The sequence below is a fragment of the Lucilia sericata genome, unplaced genomic scaffold, assembly GCF_015586225.1.
Source record: "Lucilia sericata isolate MDLA Ls3-8-SP2 unplaced genomic scaffold, ASM1558622v1 Contig000227F_arrow, whole genome shotgun sequence".
In the NCBI taxonomy this organism is placed as follows: Eukaryota; Metazoa; Arthropoda; class Insecta; order Diptera; family Calliphoridae; genus Lucilia; species Lucilia sericata.
In genome coordinates, this window is record NW_023994254.1 from 381425 (window position 1) to 388908 (window position 7484).

The window sequence follows — 7484 nt, forward strand, 5'->3', positions numbered from 1 at the left end:
AGTTATGTATGCTAGATTGCATAGTGATACTAGTGTTTATTAGTGAATTATTGACCTTCAAGTCATTTTCTGAAGGGGACTTTGTATGGGGGCTAGGGTCATATAAAGTCCGATAATTAAGAAAATTGGTAGTATTATTAAGACGTATATAGAACTATTTTTTGCCGATTTTTGTAGAGATACTACAATATTTAAGATAATTATGAACTCAAAAGCCCTTTTCGGGGGGTAGGGTTGTATGGGGGCTAGGTGAAATAATGGACCGATTTCAACCGTTTTCAATAGGCTTCGTCATTGGACCGAAAAACACGTATGGTCCAAAATATGGTTCATGAAAATATCTTGAAAATTGCGACCAGTACCTTGCGCACAAGGTTTACATGGACAGCCAGCCGGACAGACGGACGGACGGACATGGCTTAATCGACTCAGAAAGTGATTCTGAGGCGATCGGTACACTTAAGGTGGGTGTAGGATCAATATTTTTGTGTGTTACAAATATCAGCACAAACGTATAATACCCTCCCCACTATGGTGGTGTAGGGTATAACAAATAGAATTTTTAACATGAAAAAGTTGTTTATGAACCGAAATCTCTCACTTTTCAGAAGGATGGGTCAATAATAGATCCTACCTCTCATATAATGAATGCATGAATATAGTGAGGAAAGTGAAACACTGGAATAATTTGTCTGACCTTGGCAAGTCTTTGTCGAAATTAGATTTAAGTACTTTGGAAACTATGTTATAGCAGATAACATCCACAAACAACATTGATTGCAAAATTTTAAAGAATTAGTTCGAAATCATCGAAGAAACGCCCAACAGGCCCGTTAGCAGATTAGAGTATATTGTTTGCATAAGTTTTTTTTTTCATCGTAAAAATTTTGCTCTTTACGACATTATTTAATTTTTTCAAATGTTTATTTTGTATGCTTTACATTTTTCCATTAGTGTAAAATATTTTTTTTATGTACTTCTTTTACTCATTTAATTTTAACACTTGTCATGTTGAGTTAATTTTTTTTCTGAGGTTCTTTTTAATTTCTTCAAATACACATGAGTTTCAATTCCCTACACTTAGTACTTTAGTAACTTTTTTTCGGAATTAAAGAATACGCTGACACGTACAAATATTTATAAAAAATACCACTCCTGAGTGTTACATACTCTATCATTAAAAAAACATAAAAGAATTTGAAAATATAGAAACCTTAACCAGGATAATGGAGTAAATAAGACGTATTATCTTTGTAATGATAATTGTACTAAGTAAAAATATAATAAATATACAATAAAGATGTTTAGAGTTAAACTTGAAACATGGTCCTTCAAACGGTCCTACGAACTATATAACATATGTGTATTAAATTTAATCTATTGATTTGTGATTAACAAGATAATGTTGGAACTAGTTCTTTAAATAGAGCAATTTATCTAAGGCAACGCTAAAGTTGGAAATAATCCAATTCGCTCATAAACTATTTAGATTTCCAAATATTGTGTATATCTCCCATTCTGTTTAAATACAAGTACCATCTTATTACAATAATCTTCCCCTTACTAACCACTGCAGGGCGTAGATCCTTTAGAAATAAATACAACAAAGTTAATGTTTATCCTGCATGGAATTTTACTAAAACATCAGCTAAATAACAACAAAATAAACAACACAACAAAACAAAATGAAATGTATACAATTTTCTAAAGACACAAAAAGCTAAAAACTCATGGTGTTGATTCATTTTGTACTTAAGTGTGTTTGAAAGGAAGTAGCAAGGAGTGTAATGGGTGGGAGGCGGTAGTGCAAAATTATCAAGAGTGGTAGTGAGTGTATTAAGAAAATGTAGACGGGATATATATTTTAAGCTTACACAATTTTAATGGCTGCTTAGAGAGCATCCTAAGATGGCTAGTATAATAAAAGGATGAGTGAGTAAAGTATGAAAGACTTAGACTAATATTGCTGGTAGTTGGTTGCTGCTGCATGTTGCTGTGGTTTATATGACTTTTCATATAAATTTTATTTTTTTTCTTATTTTTATTTTTTTCTTTTGCTGTCGTCGTTGAGTGTAAATTATATTTTATCGTTATTTTCCTTTTTTGTTATTGTTGTTTTTTCTTTTATTGATGATTCTTTTCTTGGCTGGTGTTTGTTTTATTACCAGTTAAATGAGTAGAAACAAATGAATAATGGGTGGGAAATATTGAGGTTAAAATTGATTATAGAAATGAATAATGTCTATGTGTTTTTATTTTAGTCATTTTCATTCTATTTACTTTCTTCGCTACTCTTAACAAGACCGATAATTTATGGGGAAAAAGTGAATTATGTATTTTAAAAAATTCGCATATTAAATTGAGATTAAAAATGTTTATTATTTATCGAAGTTACTTAAGTTGCGGGAATATATATTGATTTTAATTAAGGAAAGAAGATTAAAAAAATTTATTGGAAAATTGAAGGAATAAATTGATTGGTTTTTATATGTATAAATAATTTAAAGATGGTCGACTTTAAATTTAACGATATTAGTAAGTTTTGGAGGGATCCTAAAACTGATTATACATTTAAGAGATTTACGCAGAATTGTTTTACTATATTAGGACTTAATAATAAGTCTCATTTTTGGCTGTTTGAGTTTTTATAAATCTCTTATAAACAATCATTTAATGAGAAAGTTCTGTAATACTTCTTTTTTGGCCTTAGGAACAAGCAAAGCATACAGTATCAGAAAAAAAAGAAGTAAGAAATTGAAGTCGGGCGAGGCCGATCATATAATACCCTATACCAGTGTGTAAAATGTAATTTAGTGTTCATAATAAAGCATTTAAGTGGTATTGTACCTTGCCTCAGATATACTTAAGCCATTTATTGTTGAATAAAATTGTGTAAATTTAAGTTATATTTTTAAGGGGCCTTTGTATAGGGGCTAGGGTCAAATAAGGCCCTATCATCAGAAAATTCATCAGGGTCATCAAGGCTAGTATAGAACTTGGTTTTGCAGCTTTTTGTCGAGATGCGAGTATATTAAACATAACTATGAACTTAAAAGCCCTTTTCCGCGGGTTTAGTTGTATGGCAGCTAGGTGAATGGACCAATGTTAATCATTTTCAATAGGCTTCATCTCTAGTACAATAGAAGATTATGTGCCAAATTTCATTGAATTATCTTTAAAATTGCGACCTGTTGTTTGATTACAAGGTTTACAAAGCCCTAATTGGGGGTTCAGCTGTATGGGGCTAAGTGAAATAATGGACCGATGACAACCATTTTCAATAGGCTTCGTCCATGAGACAGTATAGTAGAAGATCATGTACCAAATTTCATTGAATTATCTTCAGTTTGATTACAAGGTTTACATGGACGGACAGAAGGACGGACATAGCTACATCAACTCAGAAAATGATTAAGGTGTATGGAGGCAAGGTGAAATAATAAACCGAAGACAACTATTTTCAATAGGCTTCGTCCATGAGATAATATAGTAGAAGATCATGTACCAAATTTCATTGTATTATCTTCAGTTTGATCACAAGGTTTACATGGACGGACAGACGGAGGTACATAGCTACATCAACTCAGAAAATTATTAAGGTGGGTATAGGACCAATATTATTGTGCGTTACAAACATCAGCGCAAACCTAATATACATACCCTCCTCACTAAAGTGGCATATAAGAACGTGATCCATGATTCGAAATAAACGAATCTAAATAAAGGGCTTATTAAGCTACATTTTTTATTCGTTTGAAAGGACGATCCGTTTGACTCTTGCTCATAAAGAAGTTTACATACATCATGAACTACGTTGGCTTTAGGGTCACTGTGTTTTACGCCTTATTCACAAAGACCTGTAACAAATATATCCACTGCGAATAGTTCTTAAGGATTAACGCTTCTGTTATTAAAATAGTTTCAGATAAGTGAGCCCAAAACATACGATCTAACAAAACCCCCAGGAAGATTAAACATCAAACAAAGCTTCAGAGCCTTATTCCTGAAACACATCTTAGCTTGTGATAAATGGGCGCCCAAAACCGGAAGGATATGAAGGCTAGTGAAATTCATGAAAGTAATCACTTGAGGTCATTGCTAAGTTAGAGACAATCAGTACTATTTCAGCATCTATGAAGGTCTAAAGCCCTCGAAATGCAATACACCCTCTGTGTGGTGAATTTTGCACCGATCTTCAATGAATTCGATATAACCATTCAATCATGTAATAATGTGTATTAATATTCGTGTCGCAAATGAGCAATATCTAACTATTTAATAAATTTTTTCCTCATTCAAAATTTTACTCACAATGTAGGTCAAGTTTGAAAAAATATTCAACTTCCTATTATAAATTCTAATTAAATACTAACATTGTAAACATGCACCTAACCTCATGTAACAACTTTATTATCTAATAAATTCTAAAAAAAACAACTACAATGTATTGCCAAGAAATCTAACAAATGACATTTAACAGCAATAACTTCAAAATGTAACCATCATGCTAAACAATATAAACATGAATGGCATAATGATGCGAGTAATTAAATAAATTTTAAAATAACAAAAAATAAAATTAAAGTTAAAATAAATAAATTAATAAAAAAACAGACAACCAGAAGAATATTCCACAGCTACAAAAAAAAAAAAAAATAATAAAACGATAAAAAATCACACAAGCGACAAACCTAAATAAAAGTGTAACAACCAACAACTTGCTAAACAATAAAAAAAACAACTAAAAATATATAAAAAATATGTTAATAATTTTGGCAACAATCTTGCTGTTCGGTCAAAAACAAAACAGCAAAAGTGGCCAGTTACCATTTAGACATTAAAAAATTGTTTGCTGCTGTTGTAGCCCATAAACATTAAGCTTTCTATTGTTTTTGGTGTTACTTACTACTACGGCCGGCTGTTGTTGCCAAAAAATCAAGGTGGCAATAGCGCAAAGTGAAAAATTAGGCGTAACAAGCATTCACTATAACAATTTTTTCGAAAAAAAATGGGCCCAGCAAAAGAGATTGTTGTAAATGTTGGTTATAAACGTCATAAAGGCACAAACCGTAACTAAAAAATTTTTTATTTGTTAACAAACCATTTAAATATCAAAAAACCCCCAACAATAGCAACAACAATAATAAGTTGTTGAAAAATTTTTATATATTTTTAGGCCACCCAAAATGTTTAGCATGAAAATTTGTATTTGAAAATTTATTTACATTTTAGCACAAAATTTTGCAAAAGTCTTTAAATAGAAAACAGTTTTTGGAAAGATGTGCCAACAAAAACGTACAAAAAAAAGTGGAAAAAAGTTTATATTTGTTAATGTGCAACATTTGTTTAATATAATTTTTTGTTTGTTGTAATATAAATGACACAAATTTCGTGTTGTATGTCTTAATGTTTGGAAAGAAGACCTTGTTCGCTTTATTTTAATAAATATTCAAGGATTTTATATCTTGATATTTTTTTAATTTAAGGATAAATTTTATATTTCAGAAGATAATGTTGCTGCAAAGATTTTAATAATACTGTTGGAATAACTAACAAATTTTTTATGAAAAAGGAGAAAAAATTGTATGAATAACAGTTTTCTGAAAATATCAGAATTATAGTACGATTATTAGAAAACTTTAAATTATAGTTTTTTTTTTTTTTTTGTTATTTGCAGTTGCAGGTAACTATATTTTATGAAATTTTATAAATTATAAGATGATTTTACTAAAAATGATTTAATTTAGTTCATGTTTTAATCTATCTTCTTCTAGAATATAATTTCAACTCTCGCAATTTGAATATAAAATTTGATAAAAGGACCTCTGAAGAGCACTTTTTATCTCAGATAACAGGTATCCAGATAAAATACAAGCCGAATAACTTTCTTTCTAGTTTTGAAACCTAAATCAGGATCCTCTATTACTCTCATAGTTTAAATGCCAAAGCTATCGGTAATGAATATTGATTTATAAGTATATACTTTGACAACGGATGTTATTGAAAAATTATAAACTCTTTGGTGTCAATTTGGTACCAGGCGTGTATATTTCCTTTTCCCTCAGTGTAGTTACGAATCTAAGAGAAGATTTCTTAACAAAATTGTTCTTTTAAGAAGAGACTTTTCTACAAAAGAACAAATTTAACATATGTCCCAATTTCGATCTGTGGTTGTGAATCTGGACGTTAAATACTAGAGACAAAAGGAGAATATAAGATATCTTAGAAGTAGTAAATGGCAAATACACAATCCTGACAAAGTAGACCGAAAAAATGATAAAGATATGAAGCAGGATCAGTAGCTACTCGAACCAGAGAACAAAGAAGAACTACATGGTAATACAATCTATAGGCAACGGGATATATAACCTGGGTCGCCCCGAGACAAAGCATCCTCATAGGGTATACAGAGGCGTCACAAGCAAAAAAACTGTTTCTATCTCTTTCAACACAAGTTTCACACTATGTAGTTTATGGCTGTAGTTTATATATCTTTTCATGCTCAAGTTTCACAAAAGCTAGACAACATCTGATTTTAGACTTTTTTAAACGTCAAAGATGAGACCTCTGTATACTTTGTGGCATTCTGGCGAAAATTTTGCAAATTACCTCTACACCAGGGTTGGCAAAATTGGTAAAATTGTACTTTTTTGTAATATTCAATCCTCAAAAGTACAATGGTACACCAATGACCCCTTTTGTACAATTTTAATTTTATGTCCTTATTGAAATAATAACCTGAAATGGTACTTCTGACACAAAGTTCAAAGATTTCCTATTTCGGTAAAATTATCTACTAAACTTCAGTAGAGGAAATATACAATTATTATTTATATTCTCTCAAATTGTTACGAAACATGTAAGAGATTATAGCCACGCGAGCAGTAAAAACTTTTACAAATTTTAAATAATTTTAATGATCTTTTATGTTCTATTTTGAATAGAAGTTTAAAGTACTTTTTACTTTGGACTAATCTAATGACTTTTCTATGATCTAGTCTATGGATGTTGCGAATGCCAGTTTAGCGAATGTAAATGCGAATAATTAATTTTATTTTATGCGAATGCAAATGCGAAATCGAAAGCAAATAGTATAATTACTATTAGTTAGTCCCTAGACTAATGGATTTAATTAGTCTAGGGACTAGTCTTTATTTAGCGACTATCCTATCTATTATCTAGTCCTTAGAGTCTATTTATTAGACTATTCTATTATCAGTTTATAGACTACATACTCTATGAATTGTGATTGGACTAATATATATTATATTCTAAAAACTAGTCAATACACTACTTAATATCTAACCTATAGACTATTGTCTAACCTATAGAAAAGTCTATTGTCTAGTTTAAGAATACTCTATTGTCTAGTCTATAGAATAGCCTACCGTCTAGTTTCCAGAATACTCTATTGGTTAATATATATGCAGGCTAATACAAATAAATTGTATTTGGTATAATTGTAATCAAAAAAGTACTATTTT